Source organism: Neofelis nebulosa, chromosome 10 (assembly GCF_028018385.1).
Source record: "Neofelis nebulosa isolate mNeoNeb1 chromosome 10, mNeoNeb1.pri, whole genome shotgun sequence".
Lineage (NCBI taxonomy): Eukaryota > Metazoa > Chordata > Mammalia > Carnivora > Felidae > Neofelis > Neofelis nebulosa.
This window is the reverse complement of record NC_080791.1, coordinates 93,845,313-93,869,417: the sequence shown is the minus strand read 5'-3', so window position 1 is coordinate 93,869,417 and position 24,105 is coordinate 93,845,313. Positions and strand designations below refer to the sequence as shown.

Here is a 24,105-nt window from a genome sequence, read left to right as displayed (position 1 = left end):
GAATAAATGGGCAGACTTCTATTATTCTTGGATAGGATTTCTCAAAAGGATATAAATTCTCCCTAAGTTAATATATAAACCAGTGATTTCAATAACAATATCAACTATTTCATTGGGGCCAAATGAATCTATGCTAAAGCTCATATAGCAAAATAAATATGTATAGTATATCAGAAAAATAAATGGAAAGGAGAGATGAAATAGACCCAAGGTATATAATTTGTTTTTTACTTAAAGTGGCATCTCAAAACACTGAAAGGGAATTTTAAAAAGACCATGAGAGATTCTTAAAGATAGAGAATAAACAGGGGTGATGGAGGTGGATGAGGAATGGGCTAGATGGTGATGGGTATTAAGTAGGGCACTTGTGATGGGCACTCGGTGTTGTATGTAATTGATGAATCAGTGAATTGTACTTCTGAAAGCAATGTTGCATGTATGTTAACTAACTAGAATTTAAATTAAAATTTGGAAGAACAAAGAATAAACATGTGAACCTTCAAAAAACAAAAAAACAATTAAGAAAAATAAAGGTAAGCTTGCATTTACACCTATTCTCATATATAAAAATTAACACCAGGGCTCCTGGGTGGTTCAGTCAGTTGAGAGTCTGAGTTTTGCTCAGGTCATGATCTCAGGGTTCATGAGTTTGAGCCCTGCGTTGGGCTTGCTGCTGTTAGTGCAGAGCCTGCTTCGGATCTTCTGTCCCTGTCTCTCTGACCCTCCCCCTTCTCATGCTCTCTGTCTCTCAAAAATAAATAAACATTAAAAAAAAATAATTAACACCAAATGCATCAATGTGATGCATTACTTTTTTAAATCCATCACACAAATGCTGGAAGCAAACATATTTGGATTTATTTGTAATTTGCCTGTAGAGAAAGGCTTTTTAACTCTGACTCAAAATATTTTAAATTCATAAAGTTGCATAATATAAAGAAATTTTGTGTGACAGATATCAACAAATAAAAGTTAAAGGACCAATGATGAACATGAAGAAAATATTTGCAAATTATGTCACAGATAAAGGGCTAAAATCTCTTTAAAATCACTGCTTTTTTTTTAAATAAGGAAGACCAAGCATCTATAAAATAGGCAAAGGCATAAATAGTCATTTGACATAGTAAAAGACATACAAAAGACTCTTAGATGAAAACATACTCAACTTTGTTCATAATAAGAAAAATATGAGTAAATAAAGACCTGAAGTGTATATTTTTCATGTTTGCAACTGGCAAAAATTTGAAAACTCAACAATCTGCTAATGTAGCTCTGAGAAAATAAGGCATCTCATATCTTTCTAGTGAGAATGTAAAATGATAACATCCACATGGGGAAGAGTTTGATAAAATCTTACCACATTCTGTATGCAGTTATTATTTGGCCCAGCTGTCCTTCTTCTAAAAACTTACCCTGAATTATAACTTGAAATGTTGAGGGACACCTGGGTGGCTCAGTCGGTTAAGCATCTGACTTCAGCTCAGGTCATGATCTCAAGGTTTGTGAGTTCGAGCCTCGGGTGGGGCTCTGTGCTGGCCACTCAGAGCCTGGAGCCTGCTTTGGGTTCTGTGTCTTCCTTTCTCTGTGTCCCTCTCCTGCTCACATTCTGTCTCTCCCTCTCTCTCAAAAATAAATAAACATTAAAAACATAAATGAATAACCTGAAATGGTGAGAAACATATACATGAGTTTATTCATCACAGGATTTTGTATAATAGCAAAATACTGAAACAACTTAAATGCACATTCAGTGGAGTCCTATACAGTTGGTCCCTCCCTTGCCATAATAGTATGGATAAATCTCCATTAAGTATCAAATAGCAATTTCTAGTATATCTTCTTAAGTGACAAAGCAAAGTTCAAAAGAGTATATATAGAAGATATCATACTTTACACATACAAATACATATATAATCCCACATTTATATATAATGCATATATATGAATACCTATACTGTATGCTATCTTTATATGGGCATGTATTATTCTGTTAAAAATAAGAATATTTGTATTTGCATATGTTTACAAACAGAAACTTAAAAAGAATAAACCAGAAATGAGTGAAGTTTGTTATCTACACAAGATAGGTTGTTTTGAGGTACAGGAATTAGAGAAGATGGGACTTCTCTCAGTATATCTTTTTATAAAATTTTGCTTTTTGCTGAATGATAATTTTTACTCATTCAAAAAATAAACAAGTGGGGAAAAGAAAACATTAAAATTGAAACAAGTAAAAACCAAAGCCTAACTTTTATTCGAATATACAGCCAAAGACTTAGTCTAAATGAATTTTGTACTTAACATTCCATTGTGTACTTTCGTAGGATTATAATCTAAGGATAAAAAAGAAATGCACTTTACTTAGTGGGCCTGTTGTTGGTACTGAGTAGCTGTTTCAAAATATTTTTTATATATTGTAAGGTTGGTAAATATATTATCATTTGGGGAAAGAGAAATATAAATAGAAAATAGAGTAAAGTGGAGAAGAGATCCTTAAATTAGCATGAAATCATCCTCAGTCAATTTAAGTGTCCCACATAGACTCAGGTCATGATCTCACAGTTCATGGTTTGAGGCCCACATAGGGCCTGCTGTCAGTGCAGAGCCCACTTAGGATCCTCTGTCCACCTCTCTATTTGCCCCTCCTCACTCGTGCTCTCTTTCCTCTACCTCAAAAATAAATAAATATTAAAATAGCTATTATCCATTTATTTTTATTGGTGCAGGTGTATATCTTAAAATCAATGATACCCAGTAGCTATTAGCACATTGAGCACCAGGATCTTGGTGTCTAAGTATTGCTTCTTACTAGAAGGAACCCTGGTCTTAAGTGTTTCAATCCATGGCTAATTTGGGGAAGTGCAGGTTGAGCCTGGACATCTTGATCCACAAGGTAAGTAAATGCTCAAAATCGATGGGCATATTTCAAAACAAGATAGAAAGTAACCTGAAGGTGTTTCAACTGGCCAAATTTAGGACAATTTATGCATCAAAATGAATAATGAAAATATATAATACAGAATCCATGAGTCAACATGGATCCTAATTTTTTTAAGTGAGGGTGAAGGGAGAAAAGCTGCCATTAACAGAAGAATGACATCTGATACCTTATGGACAAATTAAAAGAAATAGAAAGTCAAAATTTCACACCCATAATAGTCATAATTCAGGAAAGAATTACCATTGGATACTAAAATCATGGAGCAAAAGATTATTGGGCCACAGGATATTCATACAATCTCTAAGTATTCCCCCATTAACATACAATTTAATTCTTATCTACAAAGGAAGGAAATATCTTTACAAGGGAAATTTGGGAGCCATACTTAAACCAAATAATCAAACATCACCACTAATGTGACAAATAACCATCTCGTTCTTTAATCCATTAATGTCTCCTGATCTTAAATTCTGTTTCCATCTTTTTCCTATACCAGTGATTTTATTCCTAAGAATAAGCCCTAGGAATTAATCACTTGATCCTCTCGAAGAGAAAACTGCTATGTGTGCTGAGTCGCCTGGGTGGCTCAGTCAGTTAATCCTTTGACTTTGGCTCAGGTCATGATCTCACAGTTTGTGGGTTTGAGCCCTGCACTGGGCTCACTGCTGTCAGCAAAAAGCCCGCTTCAGATCCTCTGTTTCTCCCTTCTTTCTTAGCCCCTCCTCCATTCATGCTTTTTTTCTTCTCTCTCTCTCTCTCTGTCTCTCAAAGATAAACATTAAAAAAAAAACCCGCTATGTATGCAATCACTATGTAGTCTTCTTATGCCTCTATTACATATAGCTCTCCTACTCACAAAAACTTTTCATTAAGAGGCACCTGGGTGGCTCAGTCTGTTGAGTGTCTGACTTCAGCTCAGGTCATGATTTCACGGTTCCAGCCCTGCCCTGGGCTCTGTGCTGGCAGCTCAGAGCCTGGAGCCGGCTTCGGATTCTGTGTCTCCCTCTCTTTCTGCCCGTCCCCCACTCATGCTCTCTTTCTCTCTCTCAAACATAAACATTGAAAAATTAAAAAAAAATACTTTTTATTAATAAATAGTTCTATAAATAACATGTCTTTGTTGAGAAAAGCCAAATTTTATCTATCATAATCAGAATTAGAATTATGCTTGCTGTTTTAAAAAATAGACACAAAATTCCTTGTTTCAACAAGTTTGTCTCTCAAGAAATCATCCGTTGTAGGTTTTCATGCTGAGACCTCATAGACACATAGTTTCACCTGTTTTTAGCTAATGTCATGAAGAGGGGCACAGAGGATCATGTCATGAAGGATTTTATGGGCCAGGCATCATAACAAACTGGCAAAAACTTAGTCACATGGCCATTCCTAGTACAAGGGGTGTAGACAGAATGCAATGTAAATGCACAGCCAAAGGAAAAGAGAATGATTTAAGGGTATATCTAACAGTCTCTGAAATATGGTCTGTTTCTCCAGTTCCAGCATCTGTAAATGATGATAATTGGGATGGTTCTTGACAAATTAAAAGTAGTTGTTTGGCTTTTGAAATGGCTCCATCCATGTTCTGTAACGAGAATTCTATATATTTGATTATATGTGATTAAATGCAATAAACCATAAAGAATACAGAGTTTGTTCTGTTATTCATCTTCAGAGACTTCTTAAAAAGAATTCAGTTCTTGATCTCAATAAGTGTATTTAAGGAAACTGGATAAGCTGGTTCTGAAACCACTTCTGTGGGTGCCATATGGTTCTTGTGCAGCAATGGCAGGTCTGTGCGTACAGTGCCACTGTTTGAAGCCCCTCATTGTTGAATTTTTAAAAATGTTGTGCAACTGGGATTAGTACATAGTCAAATACATTTTTTTAACTTATTTATTTTTGAGAAAGAGAGAGAAGGAAAGAGAAAGAATCCCAAGCAGACTCTGCCCTGTCAACATGGAGCCTGATGTGGGGCTCCAACCCAAGAACCATGAGATCATGACCTGAGACAAAATCAAGAGTTGGGCACTTAACTGACTGAGCCACCTGGGTGTCCCTCAAACATATTTTTTAAATCAAATTAAGCATGGAATTACTAAAGCTGATAAAATTCATACTGTAAACATTTGATATTAATTTTGAACTCAATAATAAACGTTACCTTGCCAGTTTTGCAATACGAGGCCAAAGTCTGCCTAATGGAATGCTAAGTTTTCTAATATTTGTAAACCAGACCTCACAATGTATCTATAGTTTCGACTTTGTTTTTTTTTTGCAGTTTTGTTTCTTTTGTGTGTGTGAAGCACAAACTCAAAGCCATTTGATATGCAATCTGAAATTAGATTCCTTTTATATTTTTCTCATTTTATCAGTCTTCCACACAACTAATTTTCAGCCAACATTTTACTACTTCTCCTTACTGAGTGTTTTCAGAAATGTCAACGTCAGTTTTGTAGAAAAAATTCTTTGTGTTATAGACATAATTTCATAAGTTTATAGAATATTTAATTAAATCAATTATAATAATGAAGGCAAAACTGCATAAAACTTTTGGAATCAAGCAAAACATTATTTCTTGCTCAACATACAAATCAGCTGGGGGAGTAGAAGAGTACAATCTGCCATAGACTTATCTGTTAGCCATGATTGGTCAACAAACTGTGGATATCAAAAGCAGTAGGTTTTAGAGAGAAATCAGGGAGCTTTGATTAATCTGTCTAGGTCAATTAAATGCAGGTGAGCTAAGAGAGCTTACATTGTAATTCATCTACTTTGCCTCTTTACCAACAGTAATACCTGCATACTGTTATTTTTCCATCTCCAGAAGTGTTTCCTCAAAAAAATAAGCTTTATTATGTAATGTCTGAATATGGGGTAAGGTGTTAGTTATTTTGGAGGGGAAAAATCACTTCTTAAAGACGTCTAGAAGTAAATTCTTGATTTACAAAATTTCTTGGTTCTTTCTGTGAATTTAACATTTTCTCCCTGCAATGGTAGATTGGATATTTACTGTTTAATTACTGAATCCCTGCTATCATTTGGATTAGAATTTATGATGAATTAGTTAATGGACTGGGTCATTATTACACATTTCATGGCTTGGTTTCTTCAAGTCATGGTTCAATTAATTCTTCATGATTTTGTCCAGGGTTTCTGAATTCCAGGGAAACCACTCCCTATGCTTGCCAAAGTCAACACTTGATCCTCCTGTTCCTAAACAGATTTGGAATTAAAAATGTGCATGCCATGTGACTTTGTTTTATTATGTTTTTTTTTTTTTGAACTCAAACAACAGTTGTCAGAATACTGAGCATCATTCTTCAGCATCTCAATGTATTTCAAGTATTGCTTCGGAATAACCTAGGTAGAGGAGAAACATTGATCAAACAAAATTAAAAATTCAAATCTGGACACTATCTAGTGTGCTAGTATCTAGGCCTCCCCAGATTTCCCCTTTTCTCACAAATACACATAATTTAGACTGTAGAAGTTTTCCATATTAGAAATTTCCTCTTACCTTTCTAGATCCATAATTGTGGTTTCTCTTCCCTCATTATAATCATAGTACATTATATGTTTGCTTTTCCTTTATTAAGCCATTAAGAATTTTTCTTTGAGATAACGTGTATTTATTCCACTTCTGTGATCTCAGTGAAGCCAGTGGTGTGATTTATATACATCTCCCTCACAGTGCCTATCGCAATGCCCTATAAAGTATAAGTGAATGAGCATACACATGTAAAAGTCTTCTTAAGTATGCTAGTGATTATTCCTTTGATATTTTAAGGTAATATATTTTTCTTCTTTCACAGTGTATAGTATTTTTGTTTTACTCTATGCATGTTATGTATCTAAGTGTGTGTATAGATCTACATACACATATATACATATAATTTTGCTCATGCTGTCTGTCTCTTTCTCTCTCTCTCTCTCTATATATATATATTTAATATAATATATTAAATATATATATTATATAAATATATATATATATGGACAAAGGAGGAAAATATCATGATTTAGAGCCCACAGACAGCAGCTTTCTTTAAATTACAGTATGTTTTAAAATATAGTTTTAAAAATACGGGTATTTTCTAATTGTTTGTATAGACTACTTTCTATCATTTGCCATAATCTTAAGCTACCTGATATTTGTAAAAGGCCTTAAATATATTAACATATAATCCACTGGATTTGAGGTGCACTTGTACTAATTGGAACTAAGGTTCCTCAGAGTGAAGGCGTGATTTTCGTCTCTCATAAAGAGCTCAAGGAAATCTTAAAATGATATATTTCAAGGTAATGCCATGAGTGTTTCCTTTCTGCTTAGAATGGCTATTTATAGGTGGTTCAATTAATTCCTAGAGTGTGCAGGGCAAAGAATCCCTTTATCCTGTCATCCTATAGAGCTAAGGGTATGGTCTGTGCTGAGCTAGAGCAAACTTTAAAGCTGATCAAACTTCTAAGCAAAATCCTATATTATGATTAGTGATGGACCCAATCCTGTGAAGTGAATAGAGGTGAAGGAATCACAAAAGGTTCCAAGGTTGGAGTTGGATGAAAGAATCCAAAGGATGAACTGTGTATCTAAGCCTTATCTAAACCCCCTTGGTGGCTGGAATTGGGTCTGAAATCTTGTTAAGACACACCTTCTCTGGAGATTTTATGCCTTTTCTCATTTTAGTCAGGTCAGATGAGCCGAGAGCACAGTTTTTTGATTCAAAAGCACCAAGGGAAATGTGACTGAAATTGCAGAGGCAGCTTCCAGGATTGGGGAGCAGGGTTCAGATGTCAAGACCACTTCAAAGCCTATGGGACTATTTGGACCTAATTATTAGCAGATAGCAACATATAAAAATCATTTTGTAAGCTATAAAGTCAGTTATATGTACTTATAACGGAGAAGGCTACAGAGAGTAACCAATGGCCAGATGAATGTTGCTTTTACAGAACAGAGAAGGGAATAAAAAAGATGGAAAGCAGTTTTTACTGGTTTGGGCTCAGAGAAAAAAAAAATAAGTGTATGTTTTGCAAAGTTGTGTGTTTTTGCGTATTTTTATTTCTAAATATCTTTAAATTGTTTTTGTTTTTATTTATTTTTGAGAGAGAGAGAGAGAGGGGGAGAGACCGAGCATGGGTGGGGGAGTGGCAGAGAGAGAGGGAAGCACAGAATCTGAAACAGGCTCCAGGTTATAAGCTGTCAGCACAGAGCCCTATGCAGAGCTCAAACTCATGAACTGAGAGATCATGAGGAGAGCCAAAGACTGACGCTTAACCAACTGAGTGATCCAGGCACCTGATAAATATCTTTAAAAGTAGGGGAATCTAGCATTGATTTTGTCAAACCCAGAAGATGTTTCCCTGGAATTCAAAAGTTCTGGGGCTGCTACAGTTACTTTTTTCAAGTTTATCTAGGAGGGCTTTCCACTATGAATGAGGGTGGGTAATATTCACTGTTATTATGTCGTCTCCGGTTAACAATTCAATGTGTGTGTGTTTTGTTTCCTATAGTGTTCATAAAATTTAGGGAGGGTGATCTTTTGATCTGTTTTATTATATTAAAATATACAGACTTCAGAAGTTTCCATAACTCAAATATGATTAGAAATAATTACTCCTGCACCCAATTTTAAGGTGTAAGTATGCTAACAGTAAAGTTTTATGTTTCGTTAAAAACAGTTTCAACAATTCTCACAAGTTTTCAATTCAACATTTTTTCTTGGATAATTATTTCCACCAAAAAGCTCTGCTAAGTACTTTAGAGACACAAAGGTGATCAAGACATAAATCCTGCACCAAGAATATCAGAAAACAGTTTAGTCAATTGACAAATATTTATGAAGATTCTAACATTGTAAAATAACTAATATGACCCAGAGAGCCAACGATGAACAAGATGGGCAAGATACCTATTCTTACGGAGCTTACTTTCTAATGGATGGCTCAGATGAAAACATCATGATTATGCATAGCAGGGTATAACACATATTAGGTTGAGAAAGGATCATATCTTATCTCAAGGGAGTTGCATGAAAAAATTGAAAGATTAGTGCTGGGTCTTGAGGTATGGGTGGACTGTGGATGGGTTTAGAGAAGGGACAGTCTCCAGAAATAGCCATTGGCAGATATTGTAAAGTAAGTTAACATATTTTCTTTTTCGTTTGGAGAGAGAGCTTGAGTATCAGTAAAGTAAAGAGTTTAAGGAATTTGTATATAAATGTGTTGTTGGGAAATATTAAAATTCTGGGATGCAGGAAGTGCCTGGATCAGAGCTGAGCATTGGAAAGTTTCTAACGAAATCCTATAATCAAATTGTGACTGTTTTATGGATTTATTTCCTGTTTTTTTTTTTCCATTCAGGGAAAGTAAATACATGGTCACTAATATCTCTGTAAAATGATAGTACTGCACCTGTAATAGATTAATCCAAAGTGTAGCCTGTCCATAGTTCTAACGAGGCTCCTAAGAAGACTACACCATAAGATACCTCAGAAATCAGTGAAATAAGCCTCTCCTTGTTGGTTTCTTTAAAATTGATGAACCTTTGGGCCGCCTGGGTGGCTCAGTCGGTTAAGCGTCCGACTTTAGCTCAGGTCACCATCTTGCGGTCCATGAGTTCGAGCCCCGCGTCAGTCTCTGGGCTGATGGCTCAGAGCCTGGAACCTGCTTCAGATTTTGTGTCTCCCTCTCTCTCTGCCCCTCCCCCATTCATGCTCTGTCTCTCTCTGTCTCAAAAATAAATAAATGTTAAAAAAATTTTTAAAGACATAATAAATCAATAAAATTGATGGATTTTTAATGAGAAGATGCTAATTTGAGGGAAATTTTGTAATTTATTTAAATCAATTTATTAGTTACCAAAGAGTTTTAGAAGTATTTATCTAAATCTTTTCCATCTTTGGAAAGACTATAAAAATGGCACAAAAACAGACACATACACCAGTGGAATAGAATAGAAACCCCAGAACTAGACCCACAAACGTATGGCCAACTAATCTTTGACAAAGCAGGAAAGAACATCCAATGGAAAAAAGACAGTCTCTTTAACAAATGGTACTGGGAGAACTGGGCAGCAACATGCAGAAGGTTGAAACTAGACCACTTTCTCACACCATTCACAAAAATAAACTCAAAATGGATAAAGGACCTGAAAGTGAGACAGGAAACCATCAAAACCCTAGAGGAGAAAGCAGGAAAAGACCTCTCTGACCTCAGCCGTAGTAATCTCTTACTCGACACATCCCCAAAGGCAAGGGAATTAAAAGCAAAAATGAATTACTGGGACCTTATGAAGATTAAAAGCTTCTGCACAGCAAAGGAAACAACCAACAAAACTAAAAGGCAACCAACGGAATGGGAAAAGATATTTGCAAATGACATATCGGACAAAGGGCTAGTATCCAAAATCTATAAAGAGCTCACGAAACTCCACACCCGAAAAACAAATAACCCAGTGAAGAAATGGGCAGAAAACATGAATAGACGCTTCTCTAAAGAAGACATCCAGATGGCCAACAGGCACATGAAGAGATGCTCAACGTCGCTCCTTATCAGGGAAATACAAATCAAAACCACACTCAGATATCACCTCATGCCAGTCAGAGTGGCCAAAATGAACAAATCAGGAGACTATAGATGCTGGAGAGGATGCGGAGAAACGGGGACCCTCTTGCACTGTTGGTGGGAATGCAAATTGGTGCAGCCACTCTGGAAAACAGTGTGGAGGTTCCTCAGAAAATTAAAAATAGACCTACCCTATGACCCAGCAATAGCACTGCTAGGAATTTACCCAAGGGATACAGGAGTACTGATGCATAGGGGCACTTGTACCCCAATGTTTATAGCAGCACTCTCAACAATAGCCAAATTATGGAAAGAGCCTAAATGTCCATCAACTGATGAATGGATAAAGAAATTGTGGTTTATATACACAATGGAGTACTACATGGCAATGAGAAAGAACGAAATATGGCCCTTTGTAGCAACGTGGAAAGACTATAAAAACTATAAACTGAATTTGAGGTGAAATTATAGATTGTGAATTGAAAGCATCTAACAGTTTTAGCCCTAGAGAAATTGGTAAAGAAAAAAATGATTTGGCATGCATCTATGAATTGAACTAATCAATTAAACTAACTATAATTTGCAAATGTTTTCATGGATATTAATGGGTCAGATAATGTGCAGATTTGTGATCTTGAGGTTCACTCAAAACAATATGTAGGGGCGCCTGGGTGGCGCAGTCGGTTAAGCGTCCGACTTCAGCCAGGTCACGATCTCACAGTCCGTGAGTTCGAGCCCCGCGTCAGGCTCTGGGCTGATGGCTCAGAGCCTGGAGCCTGTTTCCGATTCTGTGTCTCCCTCTCTCTCTGTCCCTCCCCCGTTCATGCTCTGTCTCTCTCTGTCCCAAAAAATAAAATAAACGTTGAAAAAAAAAATTAAAAAAAAAAAAAAAACAATATGTATATTCCCTGAAAATTCATGGTGTATGTTTTGATACTATTATCAGGAATCAACAAAGCTTGAATTCCCATGCTTACATATGCAAACCAGTAAGTAGAAGATGCTTGTGTGTGTCACAATATATAACTAAAATACATTTTTTTTTGTATTTTAGTTACAAATCTTTTGTGAATTAACAGTACCTTCAAATCTGAAATCGTATAGATTATAGCCTTTGGACACTGTGACATTGTTTATTGGCCGTAAATTGGTACACTTGCAATAGACTCAGCTGAAAGATTGTGTAAAACCAGATGTTATTTACCCCTAAGTGTGCCCCTGAGTAAAACCAATCTAGTTAATCTAATATCAGAGATATAGATCTCTAAATATACAAGTAATAACTCCAGGGTTATACTGAAATGTTTCCTTACATTTGTTCCCACTATGTCCCTTATGGTTGTGGCAGCTTGAGACTTCAAGAAGAAAGTTTGCTCTAGAGTTGAATTGACGGAGGTTCAAATCCTTATAACAGTTTGATCTTGTGCATGTTTCTGAATTTCTCTGAGCGTTCTTGTCATTACTTTAAAAATTAAGACTAAGATACCTATGGTAATTTTGAGGGTTAAGTGTGTTATAATAAGAAAAGAATCTAGTTTGCAGTTCCTTATAAGCTTGGTAGATGTTGGGCATTACATTTTATAATTCCACTTCATGACAAGCTATTCCCACTCCATTCAGTGGACAGTCTTACTAATAGGCTATTCTAAATGTTTTATCCAAGTTACTAGGACATATTAATTACTCAGAGTGTATACAGCAGTGTGTGTGTTCTTTTTCTAATTTTAATATGACATAAATATATATATTTTAAACTAAGCTCTTTGATATGACCTTGTTTGAAATTTAAATCCTTAGAAGAACCGTGATTTTGATGATTTTGACAGTACACGGATTGTTTGGTGTGTGGTGTTTAGAATAAGAACCTAAATATTTAAACTACCGCCTGATCATAAATTGAGGAAGTATGAGACATACAGCATATCTATGTTCTGTTAGACTTTTTAATATACACTGATTGCAAGCCAGACGCTATATAAACACAATATTACTTTACTCATTTAAACTGTGCAACCACTCTATGAAATAGGTATTATATCCTTTTGGCAAACAAATTTGTTGACATCCAGAGAACCTGAGTAACTTGTCTAAGGTAAAACAAATAGAAAGTAGTGATGTGAAGTCACAAACAGATTGACCCAGTTTTACTTTTGGAGGATTAGCATAGGAATGCTTGAATGCAGAACACCCAAAAAAGATAATGGCCAGATTTTTGATTCATGTTAACTTGAAGCTCACATAGTCTGCATTATATAACACTTTTTATTTTTCAAACCACGTATGATTCAAAATAATGTATTTCATGTGTGTTCATCTTCCTTACATTGCAAAGTACTCTGGATTTTATCCTTCTAATCTTATTTTCATAAAGAATACGGTTAGTGGTATCAGATATACATATAAATGACAACAACAAAACAAAAAAAAAAAACCCACAGGATGTCACATACACTCATACAACAGGTCATAGGAAACAGCTCATATTTTTGTATGTGTACTTGCAGATAAATACATACACACAGATGTACACACACAAGTAGGTATGTTATTCATAAAAATAGAAGAATACCATAATAGTACTTTGCAACCTTTAATTCACATTAAATAATATATAATGTATTTATTATAAGCCTCTTTCCTTAACCAGGAATTTCCTTTCACCAAATAGCTTTGTTTTAATAATGGGGCAGTTTGTATATGGATGTTCTGGAACATACCTTACCCTTTTCTTGAGCATTTAGATTTAATGCTGCGGTGAACATGTTTTAATGAAATCTTTGTGCATATTCTAAATTATTTCACTAGCATACGTTTCTGCAAGGAGAATAGTTGGGTTATGAGGTACACTAAGTTTTACAGCTTCTGATAGTTATTGCCAAATTGCCCTCCAGGAAGGTAGTGCTCTCTATAAGCGAATGTTTGGTAACTTTATTAATAATGGTTCATTGCCTTAAATAAAGATATGTAACATGTTAATTTAGTCCAAAATTCCTGAAGGAGAAAAAAATAAAGGCAGATAAGCGTTTTGGTGTGAAATTGCTCTGTGGGACCATTGCTACCTTCATAAACATTTACCTTGAAAGTCATAAATGTACACACAACAGCCTTCAAATAGCTGGAGAAAATATTTCATTATAAACATTCACCATAGCATGCCCTAAAAGTTTGAGATTTGGTTAATCAGAAGAAATTTACATATTTTAATGAAATTAGCATATGGTTTTTATCACCTTGAAATAAAAGAACTTTTTCCAATTCTTTTTATGAGAAAGTTGATGTTGTGGATATGCTACTTAGTTTCCTTGAGGGAACAACATTTCCAAATAAGTGAAAATTGTTTTTCAGCAAAGAATCGCTTCCAAGTTGGTTAAAACTGGTTCGGCATTCTACTTTAATCTTACATTGAATGCAGATGTGGAAAAATGTAATATATTTTTAATCTTTAGACATCCACATGCAATAGATTGTGTACTGTCATTCAGATAAAAATTTTAATTAATTATATATATGTGTGTATATGTATATATATGTGTGTGTATATATATATTTATATTACATATATATGTATTTTTTTTTTAAAGAGAGAGAGAAAGAGAGAGAGAGCACATGAGTAGGGGAGAGGGGCAGAGAGACAGAGAGAGACCAAGAATCCTAAGCAGACTCCACACTCAGTGCAGAGCCTTATGCGGGGCTGGGTCCCCTGACCGTGGGATCAAGACCTGAGCCAAAATGGAAAGTCAGATGCTCAACTGACTGAACCACCCAGACACCCCCAAATTTAGTTACTTTAAAAATATGCTTTCTACTTATGGAAACAAATAAGTACTTAGAAGACAAATCACAAATCAATAAAGCTCACACAATCCGACATAAAATACAAATTTTAATGTAGATTATCATTGATAACCTTCGTTTATGTATGTGTCTATGTGTGAGAATGAAAACCTTAAAATTCATAGTCACCTCTATTTTATGAATTCATGAATACATGTGTTTGTAATGTTTCAGAACTATAGAATTTTCACAACTTGTCTGTCCTTTTAGTTAGTCAAATGACAGAACCTAGTAATGAAATGACATTTGTGTTGGTTTGAAATCCACTGGTGGCTCTGTGAAATTGGTTTTGATTACTAGTACCAAGGTCTAATTCTTTGTAAAAATATATATTTCCTTTAAAGATAACATCTAAAATTTAAATGTTAAAATAAAGGAGAAACATGGGAAAACAAGTTTAATAAATAATTTTCATTATAATGATAATCAATTTTCTAGTCAGTACCTTGTAAAGAACCATAAGGAGAGAGGATGAAACACAGCTATAAAAATGGGCACAACATTATTAATATTCCTAAAGAATTGGCAAAGGTGTCGTTATTAGTTCAAACTTTGCACGTACTCTGGTAGTGCTTTGCATACAGAAAATAGATGTTACATAAAGCACACCTTGGGGGAGGCAGTAGACTTATCTTTTAATTCCTGTTGCAACTAAACATCAAACTCTATAAGCTTAGCAATCTATGAGTCACTCTAGTCTGGGTGATGCTTCCAGTAACAATTGCACGATCTCAGTGTTTTTAAACAAACTAAGTTAATTTTTTTCCCTGCTACAAGTTCAAAGTGGGTCATCAAGATTTCTGCTCCACATCTTATTCAAATACTCAGTATTTTTTGTAAACTAAAGTTAGATCTAAAAAGTTGATTATATTCGGGTTTAATAGCTGAGCAAAAACATATTTTGTAGGTGGTGCTATATAATTCCTGTTTTAGCATATCAGGAAGCACATGTGATCATCCTATTTTAGGTGATGCTAAGTTTGATCAGTAGGGTCAACAAAGAGAGTCTGACCTTGCTGTTTTTCCAAATGGATTTAGAGTCCACTGATGATTGTTGTCTGAATCAATTATATCAGTTTGGTTTGTGAAATGGTAATTTTTCTAATTCTGTTATTCTGTAATTATTGGCTGGAAGACTTCTATGGAGAAGGACTTCTCAACAACTAGGGCTCCCCCTGCCATATTTATTGAGATATAAAGGACACATAACATTGTGTAAGTTTAAGATGTACACCATGATGACTGGATACATGTGTCCACATGAGTGGATAAAGAAGATGTGGCATATATACATACACACTTAAATAGACACACAATGAGATAATTTTCAGCCATGAAAAAGAAGTAAATTGTGTGATTTGTGACAACATGGATGGACCTTGAGAGTATTATGCTAAGTGAAATAAGTCAGAGAAAGACAAATATGATACGATCTCACTTATATGTGGAATTAAAAAAAAAGCCAGATTCAGACAGTACTATGGTGGTTTCCAGGGGCTGGAAAATGGAGGAAAACAGGAGATGTTGATTAAATGGTACAAACTTGTAGCTATGAGGTGAGTGACTTTTGGATATCTAATGTATAGCATGTTTACTATGGCTAACAATATCATATTGTATACTTTAAAGTTGCTAAGAAAGTAGATCTTATATGTTCTCAACACACACACACGCACACACACACACACACGCACACGTGCACACGCACCCACACACACAACACATAATTATGTGAGGCGATGGAATTGTTACCTAACTAGGACTCTTTAATTACCAAGAAATTCATTCATACAGAGTCAAAGAAGGATGCTTCCTTAATAATTTCCCTTTTATTGTCAGTTTTCACAGTAAAGACTTGGTGCCCTAGTTACCTCTAATGGCACTAATTTTTGTTTGTGTATTTGTACTTTGCAGAAGATCAGAGGAGAGAGGAAGGAAGAAGAAAACACATTAATGAACAAGGCTATTTATGTAGATTTTGGATTTTTTATTTCTTCACTTAGTATAGACTTTATAGCATTCTAATACTGATTTCATTTTAACTTTAAGAAGTTTTCTGTACATATTTAATAAAGAGAGATTTCTACTGACATAGATTTTAATAACAAAAGATGTTGAGTATCTTTGGTAATTAGTTTGATTCAGGACCCAATTTAAAAAAAATCAGTAGTTGAGGATTAAGCTAGCCTAACAACTAGAAATGCATGTTGTTATAGATCAATGAATGAAAATAATATATTAAAGAATAAGCCATATTTATAATCTATTCATTACTATAAAATCAAATTAACATTCAAAATGAATAGTTAGTCCAAAATCTGTCTTTCATGAACCTACAGAACAGATGTACAGATTCAGAAGCTGATATATATTTCAAGATTGTGCATTCTGGAGAGTCTATCTGGACTTTGTAGGTGTTATTTCAATATGTTTGAAAATTAATGTATAATACATTTTAAGATATAAAATTAAACTGGTTTCCATGTTTGATCTACTCCATCTCTTTGATGTAAATTAACATTCATCTGTATGGATTTGCAAGAATCAGAAGTAACAATTCTGACCACCTGTCACGTAGCACATAGCTTTTAAACCAAAGCAATCTCTTTTCAGAATGAATGCCATATTTGTCAGTCTAACATGAAGATAGAGGGGTTTTGGGCAAATTGTTTTTCTATTCCCAAACCCTTGCTTTCACTTTCTATATACTATCATTGTATCTTGCTTTTTACCTCTGCTGTGTAGCCACTAAAGAGAAAATGAAAGCTAATGTCATGTGCAAAAGTGGACCTTTCAATCATTTCCCTCTCATAGCTCAATTTAGACATTTCTCTAGAATTGAGGTGTGGACATTCAAATGGAATCTGGCCACTTATTATTTACCACATTAAATATTTAATGTTATCATGCCTCCGATTTGCATTTGAGTTGGGTGTGAGTGGTGAACCTGAGTAAGGGCAGGAAATAATATGGATTTTATTGCTGTCATCACCTGGTTGCATCACAGATGGGAATCATGGGAAGCCGACAGATGTTAAGATTCTTTGTATTATCTAATAAGCAGGACATATCCAAGGAATGACTGTATCTTTGCTCCTTAATTTTTTAAAGGAATTTCCCTATTTTCTGCACTTTTGAACAAAAAAGAAAATTAAACACGCTAATGAGTATATTAAACATTACAGATGTAAAGTCTGTGACTATAGCCAAAGTTTCGTCAATAGGACTACTCTAGGGCTAAGAGATCTTGAGAACATGGATTTCACCACTGAAATCTCTGGCAGCAGTTTGGATTCTAAATGAAGTGGAATCAATATTTGGTTCATTTATTTAATTACCAAATACTTGGTATAATTTAGATAAATAAATGTAAATGCAATATTGATTGTTGACTTAATAATTACAATACGTCCTGAGACAAGCCTTCAAATATGTAGAAGGGCAATGTTCGATACATGATTTCTTCCATTTTCTGCCCACATTCTAGGGTAGCCGACTTTATATCCAGCCACCATAACTTCTTCAATAATTGGTATGTGTGAAGCCTATCTATCTCTTCCCAGCCAAAACCCTATGCACTCCACATTATGCAGCCCTCCAAACTATGGGGCGATTCTGGGACTTGTGATACCCTCAGGGAATTTCAAGTTGATAGGGAAACAGTAAGGGCTTTGATAAATAAATACATAACATGAAACCTAGTACATTGTAGATGCCAAAATATATTTGTTGAATTTGTTGTTGAGGGATACGTACTCAGGCCAAGCAGATACAGCCTTTTGGAGTTAATCACCTTGTAAGAACTGCAAGATTTCAAGAAGCCTACCTTTCAGCATTTTTGGTATCTTTGTCTTCAGTAAGATACCAGATAATAGCAAGAAATCTGGAGAGTTTGCTGATGATATTGCCTTCTTGATAGTGGAGCTGTTTACAATTCCATTTGGAGTTTAAATGTAGCTCAAAAATAATTACAGAGCTCATACACCAGAGGATGTAAATAGATAAAGCAGCTTTTTTACATGTCCCAAATATAAACTACAGGATCCTTGGCCTTTGAGGCAAAGCATGGCTTTGGATAATAGGAATAGGACTGCTACCTACCACACTGGGCATAGTCTGGTAGTTGCATAACAATGCCTTTATTCCCTACATACTGAAACTTAGATCTTGCATTTCTTGCTTCTTGTCAGGCCCACATTTACATTCTCCAAGAAGACTTTAGCAATCCAAAAAAAGTCAGAGCTCATATTTTAGCTAAATAAGTTCTGAGCAGTACTTTTAAACTTAGCAATTACATTATTCATTACTCAACAGTGCATTCGTGTGTCAGGAGTGGTGTCTAGTAATGAATTTATTTATGGCATGAAAGTAAGCCAAAATACGAACACTTTGGTCTATATTGAAAAGAGATTTTTTTTTTTTATCAGAAAATTCAGAAGCAATTCAATGAACACCTACAGGGTTTTTTTTCCCCAAGAACTTAAATTTAGTATTGTATACATCTTCCACATAGATCGTATGAGAATCAATTTTTACCTACAATCAGAATTACAAAGTGCCTTTCAGAACTCAACATATCCTAAACTACAGGAGTATCTCTCTACTCCTTCATGATTAGAACATTTCTTTCATAGTGCTAGTTCATGTTCCACATATAAATATTAATCTCATTATTTTATTTTGAAGTCAAACATATTATTTAACCCCAATATTTTGAATACCGTAACCAAAAGTCACTTTCTATAGGGATCCTCTAGCCACTAACATGAGTTAAGGATTTAATGCCTAAGAGAGATTTTCTTTTCTTACTTTATAGTAACAAAAGAGGGGATACCTGGGTGGTTAGTGGGTTGGGCATCCGAATTCAGCTCAGGTCATGACCTCGTAGTTTGTGGGTTGTAGTGCTGCATAGGGCTCTGTGCTGACAGCTCAGAGCCTGGAGCCTGCTTTTGATTCTGTGTCTCCCTCTCTCTCTGCCCCTCCCCCTGCTTGCATTTTCTCTCTCTCTCTCTCTCTCTCTCTCTCTCTCTCTCTCTCTCTCTCAAAAATAAATAAACATTAAAAAGCTTTCAAGTAACAAAAGAGAAATAAAATAAAAAGAATGATAGCCAAAGCTCTAAATATATATATATATTTATGTTTATATTTATATTATTTATATTTATATTTTAGAGTGTAATGCTAAATGAAATAAGCCATAGAGAGAAAGACAGATACCATATGTTTTCATTCTTATGTGGATCCTGAGAAACTTGGCAGAGGACCATGGGGGAGGGGAAGGGAAAAAAAAAATTAAAGGTTAGAGAGGGAGGGAGCCAAAACATAAGAGACTCTTAAGAACTGTGAACAAATGGAGGGTTGATGAGGGGTGGGAGGGAGGGGAGGGGGGGTAGTGGGTATTGGGGAGGGCACCTGTTGGAGTGAGCACTGGGTGTTGTATGGAAACCAATTTGACAATAAATTTCATATTAAAAAAAAAAGAATGATAGCCAAAGCTCTAAATATATATATTTATGTTTATATTTTATTTATATTTATAACTGGTTTTAGATTGAGTTTGGCAATGAATCCATGAATTCAGAATATTTCTATATCGAAGTATTCATATTAATTTTGCTTATATCTTATACAAATTTTTTATATTTATAAATAGGTGATAATATGTGATCATATAAATCTTTCAGATGTTCGTCTAGTTTATGTCCACATTTTTCTCATTATAATTCCGACCAGTCACCTGTAGGAGTGAGCCACTAAAATCATGTTTATTCTATAAGACAGTACCCCTCCCTGTTCACAGCTGGTTAAAGTTAAAGGAGAGCATACACTGATTTAAGACTAGGTAGTTACATTTCTCTTTTGAAGATTTGGAGTTGCATCTCAGAGACTTTTGTTAACCTCTCCCAAGTTGTTGAACTGGAAAGTGACAAAAAAAAAAAAAAACCACCATAAAACAATAAACCTGATTATTATTTGCAGTGTGCAATCCAAAGCAGAAATATCTAATGAGGGGATATGGGAATGGAAAGACACCAAGATGTCGCACAGTGAGACTGAGATTCACAATGTAGCCACCTTGGTTCCAAAGGCTTTCAGATTTGTGTCTATACCTGAGCAGCATGGCTCAGGTAAGGAAATACCTCTCATGTAATAAACTCAATTTCATGGAAGCACGTTTTAGAGGATTTTGATCCTATGCAACCAAAAAAGTGTTTTCTTAGAAATGCATATTCACTAACTGTTTGCATATATACTAGATCCTAGGCTAAAATTTCAGAGAAAAAAATGTGACAAGGCAGCCCCACTGATGCTCCAGTGTTATCCCATGTAGAGAAGGAGGAAGGCAATGAGAGAGGGGGTGCCTAGGTGGCTCAGTTGGTTAAGTATCCAACTCTTGATTTCAGCTTAGGTCATGATCTCACAGTTTGTGAGTTTGAGCCCTGCATGAGGCTCTTTGCTGACGGTGTGGAGCCTGCTTGGGATTCCCGGTCTCCCTCTCTCTATGCCCCTCCCCCACTCACAGTATCCCTCTCTCTCTCCCTCTCTCTCAAAATAAATACACACACTCTCTCTCACACATGCACAAAATAAAGAAAGAAACTTTAAAAAAAGGCAGCCAATGAGAAATGAAAGTGAGTGTGAATAGTAAATAGTTGCATCACAGTCTTTTAAGCACTGGAGTAACAGTAAATGTTACACTTTATAAGTGAGGACAGAATTTGAGACATTGGTTTGTACCTCACAACTTTTCAGTCTTGGATAAGTAGGAAATCCCTAGGCAGAGAAAGGGGAGAAGGAGTTTCCAAGTAGCAGGGGGGATAGCATTTAAGAAGATACAGAAGTGAGCAAGAGGTTGGAATGCCTATTGGGACATAAGGTTGAAAAGATAGAGTGATGTCAGAATGTAAAGGCCTTGAATTGTATCCTAATGTATTTGGCCTGTATCCCACAGGCCATAGGTAGTGTGATCATATGCCCCAGTTTGTCAGGAACTGTTTTAATTTATACTTGCCGTGTTGATATAATTATTAACAGCACCCTCTTTTTCATTCTCAAAAGTGTCACAGTTTATGCAATGTAGTATTTGGTCATTATTCCTGTAGGGAGCTATTAAAAGAGTTTTGGCTGGAAAATAACATGAGTAAATTTTTTTACAGCTACCAATCTTGGAATTGTGTAGAGCTCCAAATGAAGGACCGGTCTAGTCAAATCCAGACCTTATGGCCTGTTTTCCTAAATAAAGTTTTATTGAAACAGTCATTCCCAAATTTTACTTGCTCTCTATGGCTGTTTTCATGACTCGATTATACAGTTGAATGATTGTGATAGAGATCATTTGGTCTGCAAAGATGAAAAAAATTACTATCTGGCTTTTTACAGAAAATTTTGCTGGCCCTCACTGTAGAGCAACAATGAAGAAGGTAAAACCAGTGTAGGAGGATTTGATTGAATTATAAGGTGTTTTTGTTTAATGTATGAGTATATGTCTTTTTCATTCCCAGTAATATTTGAGTATTGGTACCAAGTGGCAGATCTATTAATATACAGACATTTCAATAGTGACATTTTGTTTTGAGGTGTTTTTCATATGGGCAGAGATGTTTTACTAGGAGACTTAGCAAAACCCTACAGGGGCGCCTGGGTGGCTCAGTTGGTTAAGCGTCCGACTTCAGCTCAGGTCACGATCTCACGGTCCGTGAGTTCCAGCCCCGCGTCAGGCTCTGGGCTGATGGCTCAGAGCCTGGAGCCTGCTTCCGATTCTGTGTCTCCCTCTCTCTCTGCCCCTCCCCCGTTCATGCTCTGTCTCTGTCTCAAAAATAAATAAACGTTAAAAAAAAATTAAAAAAAAAAAACCTACAAAGGTGCTTAAACTCTTATATCTAGAATCAAAAAGATATTTTAAGGTCGTTTTATTCCAAAGTTTCTTGTCCAGTAAGAACATCCCAATTGCCATTCAAAGTCCAAAATAAACAAACCTCAAATGTGAAAGTAATTACAGAGAAGGTCACAAAAAATGAATATAAACAGTTCAGGCTGAAATGACCTCAATGGCACAAATCATAAGAAGAGTAATTAGCAGCCCCCACCCTTACCTTTTTTTCTTGGAATGAAGAGCATGTGGCAGTTGTGATTGGTTTTCTTTGCTCTGACCCAAAGCACCAAAAACCCAATACATCTTGTTCTTAAACACTTTGCAAAGAAAAAGCATTTGTGTTTGAGTTGCCACTGGCCTCAGAACTGAGTGAGACATGTGTCCAGGATTGTTGTTATATAAGATATATAATAAAGAGGACTGAATTTAGTTAGATTATAAAACAGAGAGAACAATACTTCCTTACATTCACAAGAGCCTTATAAATATTACAAAGCACTAACATAATATTTTATTTTTCGTTCTCCCAAACCATGTAGTATAATATGTACTGGACAAGATTCTGTGTATCAAGAGGTTATAATATTATTTGCAGATAGAAAGACTGAGTCTCAGAAGGGTGGTATGATTTTTCTAAGTCCTTGTAACTGGAGCAAGCTGAAGATCTCAGGCTTTTAGAATTCAAGAATATTGCTTATTTTCTGGCCCTTGTGCAAGGACCTCCCATTATCTTACTTTTTATCTTTTCCTTAATACTTGTGATATAATACAGGCATTTTGATCTAGAGCTAGAAATAAATTATATACTTTATTTGAATTAATATCTAAGTAACGCCATAATTTCTGCCAATTATGAATGTAGATAATAAACCATAGTCAGATTGGTGGTTCCTGTGACTTTTTCATTAAAAACATCAGTTTTAATATCCCATTAGAGTGGTGTCAGATACCACAAAATATCATTTATACTCATCACTACTTTGAAATCATTATAGTTATTAGATTTTCTGCTAGATGTGGTTATTTAATGCATTAATAAAGATGCGCATATATTCTTATGTCAACAAAATTTTAACATATTGATAATGGTTTAATAATATATAATTTATGTTCTCCGTAATGCTATGTGTTGGATTTTTAAAATTTAAAAACATTAACCTGAGGGGCCCCTGGGTGGCTTAGGTGGTTAAACCTCTGACTCTCGATTGAGGCTCAGGTCATGATCTCACAGTATGTGAGTTCAAGCCCCATGTAGGGCTGACAGTGCAGAGCCTACTTGAGATTCTCTCTCTCTGTCTCTCTGCCCCTCCTCTGCTCTCTCTCCCACTCTCAAAATAAGTGAATAAACTTAAAAAAATTAATAAATAAAAACATTAACCTGAGAAGGGACACATAAGTGTCAGCAAGGGAACCATGGCATAAGAAATCAAACTCCTCCCAGGGTCCACAATATCTATTCAGTTAGCTATTACTATATAATTAATCACCCCAGAATTTAATACCTAAAAACAATGACAGCAGTCAGTAGTCTTTCTCATGCTTCTTGAGTTTGACTGGGATTCATCTTGGTTGTAATAACACCGGGTCTGTCATGTTGTTATATCCAGATGCTGGCTGGAGCTGGACTCATCTCGTCTTCCCCATTCTCAGATTTGACAGTTGATGTTGGCAGTTGGCTAGAATTTAAGCTGGGCTTGTTGGCAGTTACACCCACAGGAGGCTATTTGGTTTTCTCAAAGTAGGGTACCTGATTCCAAGAATTAGCATCCCAAGAGATCCAGACAGAAGCCATATTGTCTTTAGGATCTAGACTTAGAAGTTACCTTATATCACTTCCTCCATAGTTATGAGTTTGTGCAGATATGAGTTTGTGCAGACCAGGAAAATTACACAG

At 35.4% G+C, this 24,105-nt stretch overlaps 1 protein-coding gene and 1 long non-coding RNA gene across 7 annotated transcripts in view; one reads left to right on the top strand and one right to left on the bottom strand.

Annotated features, from left to right (window-relative positions):
* The window catches only part of LRRC4C (leucine rich repeat containing 4C), a 1,203,118-nt gene that overhangs the window by 517,615 nt on the left and 661,398 nt on the right, over window positions 1–24,105 (top strand). The gene's annotated exons all lie outside the window — the stretch shown is intronic.
* On the bottom strand, window positions 18,652–23,873 carry LOC131487727 (uncharacterized). Its single transcript, XR_009249921.1, has 3 exons — window positions 23,714–23,873; window positions 20,189–20,254; window positions 18,652–18,732 (listed from the first exon to the last, which is right to left on the bottom strand). It is a non-coding gene; the product is annotated as an uncharacterized LOC131487727 (long non-coding RNA).